General features: G+C 38.3%; 1 pseudogene; it reads right to left on the reverse strand.

The window, feature by feature from the left end:
• LOC102833934 overlaps nucleotides 1-11,818 on the reverse strand; it is a 20,928-nt pseudogene extending 9,110 nt beyond the window's left edge.
• Nucleotides 11,819-19,297: the final 7,479 nt, after the last annotated feature.

Genomic DNA, 19,297 nt, shown 5'->3' on the forward strand with positions numbered 1-19,297 from the left:
TCACTGGCTTTAGTGGTTGGTGCATAAATTTGAATAATAGTGGTATTAACTGGGCTTCCCTGTAGGCCCATGGATATTATCTTATCACAGACAGTGTTGTACCTCATGACTGATCTGGATATGTTCTTTTTGACAGTGAATGCAACACCATTCCTCTTTAATTTGTCATTTCCGGCAGAGTAAACCATGTGGTCATGAGATTCAAAATGGCCAAAACCAGTCCATTTCAACCAAGACTGTAGGGAGATTTTAATTGTTCTGAAACAGATTCCCCTTGTTTCATGGAAGATACTCATGCAGTGCAGACACAACCTCTTCCCTGCACTTGTTAGCTTTAATTAACGAAACAAATACCCCAAAGTTTAAGAAATAGAATGTAACTAAAAAGATTCATTATGACAGGGATTATTCTAATATTAAATAACTACAGCATGCATAGGTTTGAGCAACAACACTAATAAATTGCTGATCTAGTTCAAAATGATGTCATCCCTAGGAATATCAAATGTGTACAGGGCCACTGAACAAAGTGAAGAAAACTTAAGCTGTTTTCATACATGTGGAAAATTAATTTTTTGAAAGTCATGTTTGGAAACTTCATAGGATTCTAATTTCTTTACTTCAACTGTTTCCAGTTCCTATTTATCTTCTTCACTCTCATTTCACACATCTATATACTACATTTAATACAATAAAGTCTGGGACCCTAACTATTATTGACTAATAAAGTGTAACAAATATGATTTTAACTAAATGGATTATCATTCGCAGAATTAAAATACTACCCTTCAATAGAGGATTTTCCTGTAATAACGTTTGTTGCAGCCAGATCTGAACCATAATATTCTTTTGTTCCCATAACATTAGCAGTATTATTATACTTCCCTTGTTTAAAACAGCTGACATTTTCTGTAGACTTCTGTCCATTTTGAATAAGTGTTTTATCATGGATAAGATCTTTGATTAACCATACTATTTAATCATTGTTGTTGTTGTTGTTAAGTGCCGTCGAGTCGGTTCCAACCCATAGTGACCCTGTACAGGGTTTCCGAGGGTGTAAATCTTTACAGGAGTAGAAAGCCTCATCTTTCTCCCGCGGAGCTGCTGGTAGTTTCGAACCGCTGACCTTAAGGTTCACAGCCCGATTCGTAACCACTACGCTACCAGAGCTCCTAGTTTCCATTATGTATGACCCCACAAGACTACTATGCTGAGTTTTCTTTGCTTGACCTCAGATGAAGATGAGTAGAGCAGAACCATGAATAAAAGTTGTAATTGGATAGGGACACCTTCTCTGCCTCCAGCCTGTTTTCCTAAATGTCAATCCAAGTGGCATCCCTTGGTCATACAAACACTTAAGCATTTAGCTACTAACAGAAAGATTGGCAGTCTGAACCCATCCAGATGAGCCTTGGAAGAAAGTCCTGGTGATCTGCTTCTGAAAGGTCATAATTTTGAAAACTTTATAGAGCACAGGTCTCTGCACACATAGGATTGCCGTTAATTGGGTTTTTCATTTTTACTTTTGTTTTGTTTTGTTTTTCATTCAACAAATACGTTTCAAGTATTTATTTTCAGGTGTACAAAGGTAAGTAAAAAAGTGTTGCTACAAAACTCATTGTTGTTGTTAAGTTCCATTGAGTTGCTTCTGAGTCATAAAAACCCTTGCATATGATTTCTGAGGAACTGTTGGTGAGTTCAAACTGCAGACCTTGCAGTGCACACCAATCTTGGGATGTAGTGCTTATCCTACAGCGCCACACCAGAACTCCACAAAATCAGAGAAACCTTTATTAAAGGAAAATGTCAAAATGTGATATTTCTCAACATATCCTCCATCTAAGTCCATACACTTCTGAATGTGGTGTTTCCATCTCTGATCCTTTTCCCAAAGAAGTCTGTGCTCTTCTGTTTACACCACATCAAATTAGTGACTTTGACATTCTTGTGAGACTCAGGTTGTGTTCCCTATGTTCTTTGAATTTTGGGAGCAGAAAGAAGCTTTGATTGGGCAAGTCTACAGCTGTATGATTTCCCAAGGAAATTCTTCTAGGACAACCTTCACTGCCCTCAAAGAATGAGCAGGTAGATGCACTGTTCTGGTGGATGCACCTGACACAGGCCCCCTGGCCTTTTTCTTACCAGTACAGTTTTCTTAAAACTTCTTCCTAATAAGCCCTCCTGGGTCATCCTATGCCCTTCATGAAAATTTGTCAAGATTACCCCTTTGAAATCCCCAAAACAGATGCCATATTCTTCCGAGTTGACCTCTCTGCCTTGAATTTATCTTTGAGGTTTCCCCAAACTTCTTACAATTGCTTGATCAGTTTAAAACTATTCTTTTATGTGGGACAGCATTATCATAAACCTGTTGCAAAGCATTAGTGATTTGGGAAGTTGTCTATTTGAGTTCTGTTAAAAATTTGATGTTTTGTTTTCAATGCCTGCTTACTTTCTCTCTCCATCCAAGCAGAAAAGAGTTTGATATTATCATTTATAACTGAAACTGATTCAGATATTTTTATTTTTGGCCTCCTTATCTCTTACTGTGGAATAAAAGAATTTATGTAGACTGATTTTTTTTTTTTTTAAGGCAAAACAGAGTTGATAGAAGAATTCTGGTTCAACACTAATCCTGGAAGCAAAACTATTTCAGTTATAATATAGTGTAAGAGTGTCAAGCCAGGGGGTGGGGGTGGGGGTACTGTTGCAATGGAGAGAGGTTTGCATGGAGAGAAAGGACCCTGAAGCATACATAAGGACCCTTGAAGTTTCCATTTCCTCCCTTCTCTTAAGTCTAATGTTTCTCCTTTCATCCTTTGGTTCAAGAGTCTCAAATTTTGGAGTTAGGCAATTCATTCAACTTTATCCTCTCCCCTCATTGCAATTTTCATACAATTATTCAGTAGAATAATAGTTAAGACATCGGGTTTAGGGCAGGATTTGAATCCTAGCTCCTCTACTAATAGGCTGTGGAAGAGTAAGGTATAATCTTGAGTAAATTTCTTAACCTTGTCATGCTTTAGTTTAAACCAAACCAGTTGTTGTTGAGCCAATTATGACTCCTGGCAACCCACATGCTTTGGTTTACTCATATGTAAGATGGAGGAAATCATAGCATACAACTCTTAGAATAGTGCGTGGCACTTAGCAAGCAGTCAAAAATGCTACCCATCTTTAGACTCATTCAATGCCAAGCTGGATTAAATTAATCTCCTCTTTCTCCTCTAGGTTTCCAAAGCACTTTTAATAATTCTGTGAAAGCCCTTATTAAAATATACCTTACAGTTCTATGCAACTTTATCTTAGTCTGAGTCCCCTAGAAAATGGAACCTGGAGCATGAATTAACTGGCTTTGGTTGGGAAATGCAACACCTCACCCCCACCCTTAGGGTAGAGAGAGTAAGGGAAAAACAAGGTAACGTTGATAAGTATGGGGAGCAATAGAAGGCTACCATGCAAGCTGCTGCATCATAACACACCATGGAGATACAGGGACCATCACTTACAAGATTCAGCTGCTCAGCCACACAGGGAACCTGACTAAAAGTGGTTGGGAGAGAGAGGGGAAGATAGCTGATCTGGTTGGCTCCTTCTAGTCTCCTGGTTTCTATTGATTCAATGAGAATAAAGAGAGAGTCAATACTCTTGCACTTCAAGGACCTAATATCTGGGTGACTTAAGAAGGAAAATACCATGACTTATTATGAAGTGCTTCTTTTGAGGCCATAAGTAGCAGAAGTCACAGATCCTTGGCTAGTGACTAGTAACCTAGCTGCACAGTACCAACCAAGGTGGTGGTGGCTGTGTGTCTATGGGTCAATTCCAATGCATAGAAACCCTGTATAAAGTTTCCATGAAATGGTTGGTGGGTTTGAACTGCCAATCTTGTGGTTAGCAGTCTAGTGCTTATCCTACGTTGTCACCCAGGACTCCACAAAGGGTGCTAAAAATGTACCATGGACTGCCATAAGAACAAATTTGTCTTGGAAGAAGTGCAACCAGAACGCTTCCAGAATATAAACCTTGAACCATCATTGAAATACTACATGAAATAAGGCTTCCAAAGTCCTTGGCAGAGTTCCAATCATATAATAAGTGCTCAATGATTATTCTTATCATTAGTAGTGTCAGTACTATTGTAATAAGGAGCTCTGGTAGCGTAGTGGTTACGAATCGGGCTGTGAACCTCAAGGTCAGCAGTTCGAAACTATCAGCTGTTCTGTGAGAGAAAGATGAGGCTTTCTGCTCCCGTAAAGACTTACAGCCTCGGAAACCCTATACAAGGTTGCTATGAGTCGGAATCCACTCCACGGCACATAGCAAAAACAACTATTTAATGGCTTGAGTAGAAGTCAATGGAAGCATGTTGATTCTGCGTGCTTAGCACTGGACTAAAAACAACAAGGGTAGCAGTTTGAGCCTACAAACTGCTCTGAGGGAAAAAGATGAGGCATTCTGCTTCCACAAAGATTTACAGCTTGGAAACCCTATACAGGGTCACTATGAGTCAGAATTGACTTGATGACACTTAACAACAATGGTTTACAGTAGATATGAAATTTAGGGTCTGCTAAAACTGGAATCCTGGTGTGGTTCTGCAGATTAATGCGCTGGATTGCAAAATCGGTTTGAACTCCAGGGTTGGCAGTTCAATCTCACCAGTCATTTCTAAGAAACCCTATACAGGGTCACTATGGTGTGGAATCGACTCAACAGCACTTAACAATAACAACAACTTACCAGCCACTCTACAGGAGAAAGATAAGGCTGTCTGCTTGTTTAAAGATTTACAGTCTAGGAAACCCATGTAGGGTTGCTATGAGTTGGGGTAACTCAATGACAGTGGATAATAAGACTGTCTTTGTTCATAGGAAGACTAATGAGATAAGAATCACTCTAAGGCATGGGGACTGAGAGCCAGGTATGATGGGAGAAGCCCAGTTATAGAACCATGTAATGCAAACCCTTGCCCTTTTAACAAATGCAATTGCGAGATAATATAGAAAAGGAATGAAAAGTATAGGCTTCAGAATCATAATAGCCTATACTGAATTATTTATTAACAGTGAGACCTTGAAGAAGTAATTCAACAAATTTAAGCCTTGAATGACTCAATTGTAGCTAGCAGAGTGCCATGCATATAGTAATTACTCAATAAACGCTTGCAGAATTGATTCATGTTTTCTCTTTTACATATTTTTCCACTCCAAAAAAATACTCTTTCTAGTACACAGCTGTTTCTTAAACTCTAAATGCCAAGACAAATGTACCCCACTACGTGTAGCTACTTTTTCAACTCATATAATTTATCACACATACCCTCCTGACATTTCAGCAACCTCCTGATTGGTACTCAAAAATTATAACACAACTAAAGAAAAATGTGGAATGTACTATGTCTGGCATTACGATTCTCCTATGTGGCTATGTGGATATTCCTGAGATAATCACTTATCGGAAGCTATTTTTATTTGACATAGAGGAAAAGAGTGCCCTGCTCCTCCCGCAAAAGGTGGCCATTTTAAAAGAAAAAAGCACTCATTTTAGTATGTATTAAAAGTAACAGATTGGTAACCTGCCACTGTAATTTGGATTATTTTTTCTGGGACTCAAATAATATACATTAATTTACAACTGAGAGAGACAGACAGACAGAGACAGAGAGGAAAGGGAAAAGAGCATTACTGCCACCTCTCGCTGGCTTCTGAGGAAATGTGAAGTGGAGGAAATTGGCACTCAGTTGTCAAAGGTTCACACAGACAGTCTGACTTTTGTTTTTACTTCCATGACCTTTAATGGCTTTCAGTGCAGCCAGACCAACTTTGCATATATACTGGCACTATGGAAACCACAGTGATAAGCATTTTAAGGCTTACAGGCTGCTTCTACATTGGTACTTAACAATGATACATGTATTTTCTTGTAAGAACTCCCAAAGGTTTTATTCTCATTTTGAGGTGCTTTTCACTTTTAGCTCAGCTTTTGGAATTAATCCTGGTGTGTCGCTGTGGATTAATGCACCACACTGCAAAGCCATTTGAACTGCAAGGTCGGCGGTTCAAGCTTACCAGCTGCGCCTCAAAAACCCTATACAGGTCGCTATAGGTTGGAACCATCTCGACAGCACTTCACAACAACAACAACAACAACTTGAAAAAAGAAACAGGAAGGAAGGAAGGAAGAACCTTCCTTGTTGGAAGTGAAGAGACCTTAAAATAATTACTGAAGACCAAAGTCACAGTCTTCAGTATAAATTTCACCTCAGTGTAAAGAAAACAAAAATTCTTACAACTGAACAAATATATAACATTATGATTGATGGAAAAAAGATTGAAGTTGCTAAAAATTTCATTCTGCTTGGATACACAATCAATACTCATGGAAGCAGCAAAGAATCAAATGATGTATTACATTAGGCAAATCTGCTGCGCAAAACTTCTGTAAAGTGTTAAAAAACAAGATACCAGTTTAAGAACTCCTGACCCAAACCATGCTATTTTTCATCGCTTCATGTGCATATGAAAGTTGGACAATGAAGAAGGAAGTCTATAGAAGAATCAATGCATTTGGATTTTGGTATTGGAGAAAAATATTGAAAGTACAATGGATTGCCATAAGAACAAAGCAATCTGTGTTGGAAGAAGTACAACCGGAATCCTCCTTAGAAATCAGGATGTACATGTGACAAAAATCATAACGATTATGAGAGATAGGAATCACATATCAGTAAGTCTATATATTATTCTAAATGTTTACATTTTTCCCTGTAGGTTATTGTTTCCCCAAGTAGTCCATTAGATGATTTCACATGGTACCTATACACATAATTAATTCCTGTTGTTGTCGTTATTTGGTGTCGTCTGGTCCATTCTGATTCATAGTGGCCGTACTATGTCCACTGCCTGGACCTGAGTCAATCTCACAATTGCTGTTATGCTTGAATCCATTGATGCTACCACTGTGTCGATTCATTTCATTGGGAATCTTCCTCTTTGCTGCTGGCCCTCCACTTTACCAGGCACAATGTCCTCCTCCAGAGATTGGTCCCTCCTGATAAAATACAGGAGATAAACTCCCACCATCCTCACTTCTATGGAGCATTCTGGCTGTACTTCTTCCAAGATCTATTTCTTTGTCTTCTGGTAATGCATGGTACTTTAAGTATTCTTCACAAACACCATAATTCAAATATGTCAGTTCCTCTACCATCTTCATTATTCATTGCCCAACTTTCATATGCATATGAAGCGATTGAAAATACCATGGCTTGGGTCCAGAGCATCTTAGTCCCCAAACTCACTTCTTTGCTTTTTAAAACTTTAAAGAGATCTTTTGCAGCAGATTTGCCCAATGCAGTATGTTGTCTGATTTCTTGTCAGCTGCTTTCATGAGTGCTGATTATGGATTCAAGCAAAATGAAGTCTTTGACACCTTCAGTCTTTCCTCCATTTATCATGATGTGCAATTTTTTTCATCTGCATATAAAGCAGGTTATTAATGAGTCTTCCTCCAATCCTAAAGCCACATTCTTCTTTATAGCTCCTCAGATTATTTGCTTATCTTATATGTTGAATAAGTATAATGAATGGATACAACCCTGACACACACCTTTCCTGATTTTAAACCATTCAGTTTTTGTTGTTTTTATGTGCCGTGGAGTTGATTCTGACTCATAAGGACCCTGTACAGGGTTTCCGAGGCTATAAATCTTTACAGGAGCCGAAAGCCTCATCTTTCTCCCGTGGAACAGCTAGTAGTTTCAAACTGCTGACCTTGCGGTTTGCAGCCCGATTCATAACTACTACGCTCCCAGAGCTCCTTACTGTTTTCCCAAGTATCCCCTTGTTATTTGAATAACTGCCTCTCGGTCTCTGTAGAGGTTCCTCATGAGTACGTAGAAGGTTCCTCATGAGCACAATAGAGTGTACTATAACACCGACTCTTCTCACTGTTGCCTATAATTTGTTGTGATCCACACAGTTGAATGTCATTGTGTAATCAATAAAGCACAAGTAAACATCTCTCTGGTATTCTCTGCTTTTAGCCGAGATTCCTCTGCTATCAGCAATGATTTCCCTATTTCCACATTTTCTTATAAATCCAACTTGAATTTCTGGCAGTTCCTTGTTAATGTATTGTTGCAATAATTTTTTAAAATTATAATCAGCAAAATTTTAGTTGTAGGTGACATTAATGATATTATTTGATTTCTGAATTTCATTGGGGCACCTTTATTTGGAATGGGCACACATATGGATCTCTTCCAATCAATTGCTCAGGTAGTTGTCTTCCACATTTCTTGGCATAGACTAGTGAGCATCTCCTGTGCTGCATCAGTTTGTTGAAAGATTTCAATATGTTTTCCATAAGTTCTTAGAGCCTTGTTTTTATCAATGTCTTCAGTGCTGCTTGGATTTTTTTCCTTCAATATTGCTTCTTGATCATATGCTACTTCTTAAAATGGTTGGACATAAGTGAATTCTTTTTGGTACAGTGAATCTCTGTACCATCTGTCTTTCTTTCATCTTCTTTTGATGTTTCTGCATCTTTCAATATTTTATACACAGAATCCTTCAACATTACAACCTGAAACTTAAATGTTTTCTTCAGTTCTTTTAGCTTGAGAAATACTGAGTGCAATCTTCCCTGTGTATTTTCTAACTCCAAGTCTTGGCACATTTCATTATTATATTTTACTTTGGCTTTTTGAGTTGCTCTTTGAAATTTTCTGTTCAACTCTTTTACTTCACCATTTCTTCCAGTAGCTTTGACTTCTCTATGTTAAAGAGAAAGTTTCACTCTCTTCTGACATCCATTTTGACCTTTCTTTCTTTTCTGTCTGTTTAATGATCCTTTGCTTTCTTCATGTATGACGGTCTGGGTGTAATTCACAGTTCTTCTGGTCTTCAATCATTAATGTTTAATGCATCAAATCTATTCTTGAGATGGTCTTTAAATTCACATATGGGGGCAAAATGGTGGAGTAGGCAGAAGCACTGAGCCTATCCTCTGCCACAAAGACATGGGAAACTGAGTGAAACAGGTTCCAGGTAATCCTGGAACCCTGAGCATCAGATGATAGGATGGAGAAGTAAACTGAGTGGCTGAACATTAAAGAGGAAGCTGAACATTAGCAGTAAGAGAAGAAAAATGGGCAAACAATGGGATGGTGTGAAATGCTGCAGCTATCTTGAACTTTTGCTAGCATCTGTTGATATCGCCTGCAGGCACAGGACACAGCTGGAGACTGGCAGCAAGGAAGTGCAGTTCTCCCTTGTTCCCATGCTCTCCTGGTAGCCAGGACCATGGTAAGTCTTTTAACTCCCCAATGCAACCACCACTGGCACCTTCTCATGCACAGCCTCTGCTCTACCAGGGGTAGGGCACCAGGCACAGCGTCCCCACTACTGTAGTTGTGGGAACCTTCCCTGAACTATGTTACACAAATTGTGAACAGAGAACTGTATTCAAGCTTTCAGTATCTACCACGTCCACAAGGAGACAAGTGATGAATGCCTGAAAACACACCAGCATACAATCATCAATTAAATATAAATAAGACACTACAATATCTGAGAGAAAACACTTTTAACTTACATGAAGAAACAAGATAGAGTGCCTCAAACAAAAGACCATAATACAGAGTCAGGAACATAACGTCAGAAATGGGATTGAAACTACCTGGTGGTGGTGGTGTGGTGATTTGCTCTGGAGTTGCTTCCAATTCATAGAGAACCTGGATAGCGTTTCCAAGGCTGTAGATCTTCATAGGAGCAGAAACCCTTATCTTTCTTCCACAGAGAGATAAGGTAGATTCCAACTGCTGGCCTTTCAATTAACAGTCCAACTCATAACCCACTACACTATCAGAGTTCCTTAGAACTAACTACCTTATAAGGAATTTAAAAGAATGCTATTTATGCAACATCCACAGATTGAGAGAATGATTGTGAAAATTGCAGATGAAATCAAGGAAAAACAGACAAACTATAGAAGAACTCAGGAAACAAACTGAGAAAATGGGAACCATACAAAAACAGCAATTAGAAAGCCAGAAGGTAAGCACTTGTTATTGTTGTTATGTGCCATGGAGTCGGTTCCGACTCATAGCAACCCTGCATAGGGTTTCCAAGGATGTAAATCTTTTCGGGAACAGAAAGCTTCAACTTTCTCCCGCAGAACAACAGCTGGTAGTTTTGAACTGCTGACTGAGATTAGCAGCCTGATTCATAACCACTCACTAAGGCTTCAGAAATACATAATTCACTGAAAGGGCAAAGAATTAGAATTGAGTCAATGAAAGACCAAATTACTGAGCTTGAGGAAAAATCTCTCAATATTTATCTGCTAGAGGAACAATCAAGTAGGTCTGGTAGCATAGCAGTTACAAGTCGGACTGCTAACCTCAAGATCAGCAGTTTGAAACTACCAACTGTTTCATGAGAGAAAGTTGAGGTTTTCTAGTCCCGTGAAAATTTACAGCTTTGGAAACACTGTACAGTCACTATGAGTCAGAACCAACTCCATGGCACACAACTACCACCTCCAGAGGAACAATCAGAAAAAAGAACAGAGAAATCTGAAGAAAGCCTAAGATTTATGTGGGACACTTTGAAGAGGAATAACTTGAAATTCCAGGACAGAAAGAGACACCCCCCAAAAAAATTCATAGAGACTATTGTCCCAAGAGTTGGAAGAAAACTTTCCTAACATCATGAAAGACAAGAAAATAACCATTCAAGAAGTTGAATGAACTCCAAACAGGATAGATCCCAAAAGAAAAATACCAAGACATATTATAATCAAACTTTTCAAAATCAAAAAACAAGGAAAGACTTCTGAGGGCATCTCAGGAAAAACAAAAGTTACCTACAAAGGAGAATAAAATTAAGGTCTGATTTCTCAGAAGAAAACATGCAAGCATGATGTCAGTGGAATAACATAAAACTCTGAAAGAAACAAATTGCCAATCAAAAATCATATATCCATACAATTGTCCATCAAGTATGACAGTGAAATTAGGTCACTTGCAGACAAACAAAATGAAAGGAATTTGTAAAAATCTAACTAACTTTATAAAAAATACTAAAGGGATTTTTTTGAGGGGACAGAGAACCAACAATAGCAGACAACCTGAGACTAACATACACGACAATATCACCTAGACTCAACCCAGATATAGAAATATTCAAAGTAAAACAGAATTGCAAAACTGAAAATAAAGAACCAAAGATATAGTTGCAACAAAGTAAATAAATAAGGTACAATGAGGAAATAATATAGTTACAGAATTTCCAAATGAAAAGGAAATCAAATAGACTTTAATAAAGATATAATACATAAAAATAAACTTAAATATAACCCTAAAAACTAAAACAAGCCTTACTCTTAGTCCTAGCCCAACCCTTTCTCCTAACATTAATGCTAGTCCTAACTCTAACTCTCACTCCCTACTCCTACCCACTCATCCCACCCACCCCAAAATAAAGAAAAAAATTCAGGTAAAATATATTCAAGGTCCTATTTTGGCTCTCGTTGATTTGTTTCCATTTTCTTCAACTCCTACATGAACTTGCATATAAGCAAATTGATAGTCTACTCCACAGTCACCCACTGCCCTTGTTTTGGTTGCTGATACTGTGCTTCTCCATCGTCTCTTCCCACAGATGTAGTCAATTTGATTCCTATGTATTTCATTTGGTGAGGTCCTTGTGTATAGTCACCTTTTATATTGTTGAAAAAAAAAAAGACATTTGCAATGGATAAGTCACCTACCTGACTTGTAAAATTCTACCAGCATCATTTCTATCACCATGGTCATATTTTCCAAATACACACCCTTCCTCTTTGTTTCTGACTTTTGCATTCCAATCACCAGTAACTATGAATGCATCTTGACTGCATATTTGATCAATTTCAGACAGAAGAAGTTGAAAGAATTCTTCAATTTCATTAATCTCATTAATTTAATGAAGTCACTTAATGACTTCAATAAAGTCGCACCGACTTTAGTGATTGAGGTGTAAATTTGAGTAATAGTGGTATTAACTGATCTTTTTTATAGGCATGTGGCTATTATCCTACCATAGGCAGCACTGTACTTCAAGACAGATCTGGAAATGTTCTTTTTGACAATGAATGCAACTCTAATCCTCACCAATTTGTCATTTCCAGAATAGAAAACCATATAATTGATTCAAAATGGCCAATACCAGTCCATTTCAGCTCACTAATGCTAAAGATACTGATCTTTATGCATGCCATTTCATTTCTGACAGTTTCCAATTTTCCTAGACACATACTTTGTATATTCCACCTTCTGATTACTAATGGATGTTTGCAGTTATTTCTTCTCATGTTGAGTTGCATCATCTTGGCAAATGAAGGTCCTCAAAGCTTTGCTTCACTCATGTCATTATATTCAACTTTATTGTTCAAACCTACCAGCTGCTCCTCAGGAACCCTATACAGGGTCACTATGAGTTGGAATCAACTTGACAGCACTTAACAACAACAACATTTTGAGGAGGCAGCTCTCAGAATATTTTGAGTGGCTTCCAACTTGAGAGGTTCATCTTCTGGCACTATATCTGATGATGTTCCACTGCTATTCATGAGGTTTTCAGTGGCTAACCCATCCAGAAGCAGTCCGCCTCTCCTTCTTATTAATGTCTTAATCTGGAAGCTCCAGTGAAACCCGGCTACCATGGGTGACCCTTTGTTGTTGTTGTTATGTGCCATCGAGTCGGGTCCGACCCATAGCGACCCTGTACAGGGTTTCCGAGGGTGTAAATCTTTACGAGAGTAGAAAGCCTCATCTTTCTCCCACGGAGCGGCTGGTAGTTTCGAACCGCTGACCTTAAGGTTCGCAGCCCGATTCGTAACCACTACGCTACCAGAGCTCTACAAATGCCAGTGGCAAAGCTTCCACATCAACACACAAACCACATCAATACGACAAACTGACAAATAAGTGATGAAATTAATTCTTACTCACATATTATTTCCTTTACTACTCTTTTTTCCTGGAGAGCCAAAGTAAGTTCTAGTTTGGTGATAGTATTCCTTGAAAACCCATCACTTATTAATATTAGTGCTATACCCAACTTCTAACAGGATGTTTCTACCTAGATGTCCAACATAAGAATTCCTAGAATGTTCTTTGCCTGATTGTGGCTGCTTCCTTATCATTTAGAATTCAGCCTGAATACTACTTCCTGCAAGAGATCTTTCCTGCCAACTTAGTCCCCCAACAATTCACCCTATTGTAACCCTCTTCAAAGACTATTATTATCTGATATGTTTTCTTATCTCATTATTATTCTAGAACTGTCTATATGGTTCCATAAGTATTATGGAATTAGTGAATATGTCAAGTCAAAAACAAAGAAGTTGATTTTAAAATTACACGGAAGTTAAGTCTTAAAGCTGGTACATTATTGACTGAACTTCGACCAACACTTCTATAAATAACAGATGTCTATTGAAAAGTGGTGAGCAAATCGGATTTGTATTTTAGAAGCAAAATGAATGAGGAAGTATAGAAGGGATGTGAAGACAAGATTAGTTACGAGGTTATTGCAATAGTACAGACTAATACTAATGGGTACCAAAACTAGGAATGTGGCAGGATAGCTGATTAAAGGAAACGGGCTCAAAGGAATACATGCCTAATTGGTTTATGTATATAGAAGAGAGAATAATAGAAATGGTGGTGTCATTTACCCTGGCATACTGGAGACGCAACAGCTCTGGGAAAAGGGAAAGTCACCAAGTTATACTGCAGGTAGACCAGGGTGTCCAGTATGTGACTGATTTCAGCAAACAGAAGAAAGCTGAAGGAGAGCTGAAGAGAGAGATTAGAGTCTTCAGCATATGGTGACACTGTGGACCTGGAGATATCAATTATTTGTAGGCAAGAAGAGATTACAAAGGATGCACCAGTAAGTAAGGTAGGCAGAGGAAAAGCAGAAGGAGTGGTTATAGAGTTAAGAGAATCAAGAGAAATAGCTTCATGGAAAATAGGGAAAGAAGGATTCTTGACAACAGTATCAAAAGCTGCACACAGATTGGATAAACAAATAATGAAAACTGCATATTGGATTTGCACCTAAGCAGCCAGAAGTAACATGTGTAGAGCAGTTTCAGTAGAACAATGGAGGCAGTATCAGTAGGGAAAGGATGCAAGCAGAGAAAGCAAACTGAGTACAGTCTTTCAAGAAGTTTGGGAAAGAGTAGAAGGAGAAATTCAGAGTGGTAGCTAGAGAAGTGGGGGGCAGGGAGGGGGTTGAGTCCTGGTGTGGCACTGTGGGCTATTGTGCCAGACTGCAAAGTCATTTAAACTGCAAGATTGGTGGTTCAAGCTCACCAGCTGCTCCTTGGAAACCCTATAAATAGTCACTATGGGTCGGAATCAACAAGACAGTACTTAACAACAACAACATAGGTTAACAGGAAAGAGCTAAAGAAAACAAACAGAAAAACAGACTAAAGACACAGGAAAGAAAAGAGGCAGTTGATGGATCTAGGTCCTAGAGATGGTGGGAGGGAATGAGGTCCACAGCACAGGTGGCTGTATTAGTCTTGGACATAAAAGTTGTCATGGTGCTCTGAAACCACTACAATGGCAAAGCTCCAGCATATGCAGAAATGTTTGTAGAATTGGGGGAAGGGCAGAAAGTTCAGAGCATTCATGCCTGATAGCCTTTGTGATATAGGAAGTAAAACCATTTATGAAGATGCTGTGATAGTTTAGAAAATAAACCTGATAGGATAGTGCAGTATACATTAAATTAAATAAGAGAAGAGTTAAGACAGAAAAATGAACAGAATAATGTAGTCATGACGTCATATGGGACTCAGTGGAGTAATAGCAGTGAGATTTAAAAATGGGATGGACATCAGGATTTTAGCCTCATATTCTTCTGAAAGTTAGAAGCATTACTTTCCTTCTAATGACTAAATGCCAATACACTATGTCTATGCATTAGAATTGTCACATTGAAATGAATCTTTCAAAGTGTCTAGGTCTGGTAGCGTAGTGGTTACGAATCGGGCTGCGAGCCGCAAGGTCAGCAGTTCGAAACTACCAGCCGCTCCTCGAGAGAAAGATGAGGTGGTCTGCTCCCATAAAGATTTACAGCCTCGGAAAAACTGTGTAGGGTCGCTATGAGTTGGAACCCACTCCACGGCACATAACAACAACAACAAGATCTAGAACAAAGTACACTTGAAGTTAGATGACTCTGTGTTTTTTTTTTATTGCAAATAGACAAATATCAATTATTGACTTGTCCCACCTATTTCAGTCTTTGGGCTACACATCTCACACACAAATACATGCATGGGTATATGCACATGACACATTCTTGTGTGTGCATATACTCACAGAGAGTAAAACAATTGATTTGGGAGAAAGTAGAATAAAGACACAAAGAACGACCCAAAATATCATGTAAACTAGAAATCTCTTATCACCTGCATTTTATGAATGCCTAGTGAACTCCTTGACACCCATCAGGACCCAACTGAAGTCCCATTCATCTACAAACCTCCTACCATCCATTCTTGAAGAATTTGTTGTTCTTAACTTTATGGTACCACCTCACTTTACATTAATATTTACATGAATTATGAATAATTCATTTCCAACTCTGGTTGGTACAAAGTGGCTCACCAAAAAGAAAAAAAAGTCTCTGAAGTAAATTTAATGCAAAGCCTCTAGTCACCTTTTAATTTTTTTTATTATCTTCACAATAGTGAATTTCAAAAATAGACATTGAAAAGACTCTGAATGCTTTTCTAAAAACGTCCATAAATATGTTGGTGGTGTTGGTGGTATTTCATAGAGTTGCTCCCGACTAATAGCGACCCTGTAAAGGATCTCTGAAGCAGAAAATCTTTGTTTTTGTTGTTGCTAAGTGGCATTGAATTGATTCTGACCTGCAGCTACCTCACATAGGGTTTCTGAGAAGCAGCTGGTGAGCTTGAACCACCGACCTTATGGTCCAAACCAACTTTGCAGTCCAGCACATGCACCCACAGTGCTACAGGAACAGAAAGCCCCATCTTTTTTCCTGAAGAACAGCTGATGGATTCAAACTGATGACCTTGCAGTTAGCAATGCAACACTTAGTCCACTACACCACCAGAGCTCCTTTTCCATAAATATAGAGCAACACATTTGTTAATTCACTCATTCATGTATTCAACATATAATTATTGAGTCCTTATTCTGCCAGATTTTCTTTCTCATAAGCCATTGGCAGAAGATAGCAGAAAGGTCACCCCCAATGATCTCCTTATTCAATCTTAACTATTCTTCAGTCAACATAAACTGCACTATCTGTTCCATATTGTTGCTGCCACCAGGCTCTGGCTCCCTGGGTTTTCTCATTCTGGATATGCTATATGATATGCTGAATAGAAGTATGGCTGAGAGCCAACGTTACAACTCCTGTACATCAAATTTCCACGGTTACCTTTCCTTTCCAGAAATACTGACACTCAAGTAGCACTGAAAATCAGAAGGAAATTGTGCTATGTTTTTCACCCTGAGTCCTGGTGTGGTGCCGTAGGATAAGCATTTAACCTTAAGATTGGTTTGAGCTGCAAGGTCGATGGTTCAAACTCACCAGTTGTTCCTTGGAAACCCTATACAGGGTCACTATGAGTTGGAACCGACTCAACGGCACTTAACAACAACAACAATATCTAAGGGCTCCTTGGTTGGTATGTTCATAAAGTTGAATAAATTAGGGCTCTTACTTTTTAGTAGCATAAAATCTAGTGGGAAGAAAAATATATTGAAGCCATTACAGCAAAATAAAATGAGTGCAATAATGCAAATATTAATGTAAAGTGAGGTGGTACCATAAAGTTAAGAACAACAAATTCTTCAAGAATGGATAGTAGGAGGTTTGTAGAGGAATGGGACTTCAGTTGGGTCCTGATGGATGTCAAGGAGTTCACTAGGCAGACTTTAAGAGCATTCAGCCTGATGAGAGCATGCGACTGAGACAGAACCCTGAAAGTGCATTTCTGGAAGTTTCAAATAATCTATCACGGTTGAAGCATAAGAAGCAGGAAACAATGCAGATCAAGCTGCAAAAGGTCTCAAACTGAAGATCCTTGACATGTTGGAAGAATGCCAAGTAGTCTTCTGTGACTGGTATGTAAAGGGCATGAGAAAGAATGGTTGTTGCTGAGGTTCTAAAGATAGCATACGACAGACTGTTGAGATCAATGAATGCTATGAAGTCTTGGTTTGAAATCTTTTGCAAGTTCATAGTCTCATTTCTGTGAACACACTTCCCAGATTTATGGACGATGACAAATATCCTAAAGCCATACTTAAAGTCCCCAACTTATGATGTGTTTGAGTTATAATAAGTCATCTTTTTTTGTACATCTGATCATTTCCTACATGTACTCCATACAATTTTGCAGTGCATAATTTGCTGATGTTATCTTTCTCAAATGTTGACTCACAGATGTTTCCTCAAAGATATGTAATGTTCCCAAGCCTCAAAGACAAATATCAGATTTATAGATACTGGCAATAAATGGCAATAATAATGAAAACTTAAAAAAAAAAAAAAAAAAAAGAGGTATTTGATATGTCAGAACCAACTTATAATGGGGCTGTCTGAATGGAATCCTGTTGTATATTGCTCTCCCAGGATTCTTAGTTCTCAGAACTCTTGCTTTAATTTAGATCAGTGCTTCCAAATCTTTTATGTAGTGTCCCATAAAATTTTGTTAGCATACTAATATATTAATATATATTAGTATATGAAAATGAAAACAATAATATTTTATTAGCATGCTAACATATTAGTATATATTAGTATATTTGTTGTTGCTAAGTGTCGTTGAGTCAGTTCCAACTTATAGCTACCCTGTATATGGTTTCTGAAGAGCAACTGGTGAGCTTGAACCACTGACCTTGCAGTTCGTATCGACCTTGAAGTCCAGTGCATTAACCCACAGTGCCACACCAGGACACCATTAGTATATTTTGTGGCTGTTGTTGTTAGGTGCCACTGACTCATAGCGACCCCATGCACAACAGAAAAAAACACTGCTGGGTCATGCAGCAACCTCACAATATTTGCTACATTTGAGCCCATCGCTGCTACTGTTGGGCCAATCCATCTCATTGTAGGTCTTCCGCTTTTTCTCTAACCCTCCCCATTTTACCAAACATGATATCCTTCTCCAGGGACTGATCCGTCCTGATAATATGCCCAAAGTATGAGAGATAGTTTGGCCATTCTGGCCCCCAAGAAGCACTTTGGCTGTACTTCTTCCAACATAGATTGGTTTGTTCTTTTGGCAGTCCAGGGTACTTTAAAATTTTTTCTCCAACATCATAGCTTAAATGCATCAATTCTTCTATGGTCCTCCTTATGCACTGTCCAAATTTTCACATGCATATGAGGTTATTGAAAATACCATGGCTTGGATCGGCCCCAACTTAGACCTCAAAATGACATCTTTGCTCTTCAACACTTTAAAGGGGTCTTCTGAAACAGATTTGCCTAATGATGCAATATGTCATTTGATTTCTTGACTGCTGCTTACATGAATGTTGACTGTGTATCCAAGCAGAATGAAGTTTTTGACAACTTCAATCTTTTCTCCACTTATATGGATCTTGTTTATTTGGTCAGTGGTGAGGATTTTTGCTTTCTGTATGTTGAGGTGTAACCCATATTGAAGGCTGTGGTCTTTAATCTTCATCAGTAAGTATTTTAAGTCCTCTTCTCTTTCAGCATGCAGGGTTGTATCATCTACATATGATAGGTTGTTAATGAGTCTTCCTCCAATCCTGATGTCATGTTCTTCTTCATATAATCCAGTTTTTTGTATTATTTACTTATAGCACAGATTGAATAAGTATGGTGAAAGAACACAACTCTGGCACACACCTTTTCTAATTTTAAAGCATTCAATATTTCCTTGTTCTGTTCGAACAACTGTCTCCTTCCTGATCTATGTACAGGTTCCTCATGAGCACAATTAAGCGCTCCAGAATACTCATTCTCCTCAATGTTATCCATAGTTTGTCATGACCCACACAATCTAAACCTTCAGCCAATTCACAATAAAAAGTTCTTACAAAATCAGTTGTTTTCTATTTACTTAGATGTATCAGAAAGTTTTACCAACTTGATAAGCAAAAGTGTTGTTTAAAATGTTGAAAATTTACTAAAAGTTCAATAAGTAAATTTCATGTCCATTTAATGTATTTGATGTTTCATAGATCTTTATAACCAGTGATTTATACTTA

The sequence above is a fragment of the Chrysochloris asiatica genome, unplaced genomic scaffold (assembly GCF_000296735.1).
Source record: "Chrysochloris asiatica unplaced genomic scaffold, ChrAsi1.0 scaffold00002, whole genome shotgun sequence".
NCBI classification, from domain to species: domain Eukaryota; kingdom Metazoa; phylum Chordata; class Mammalia; order Afrosoricida; family Chrysochloridae; genus Chrysochloris; species Chrysochloris asiatica.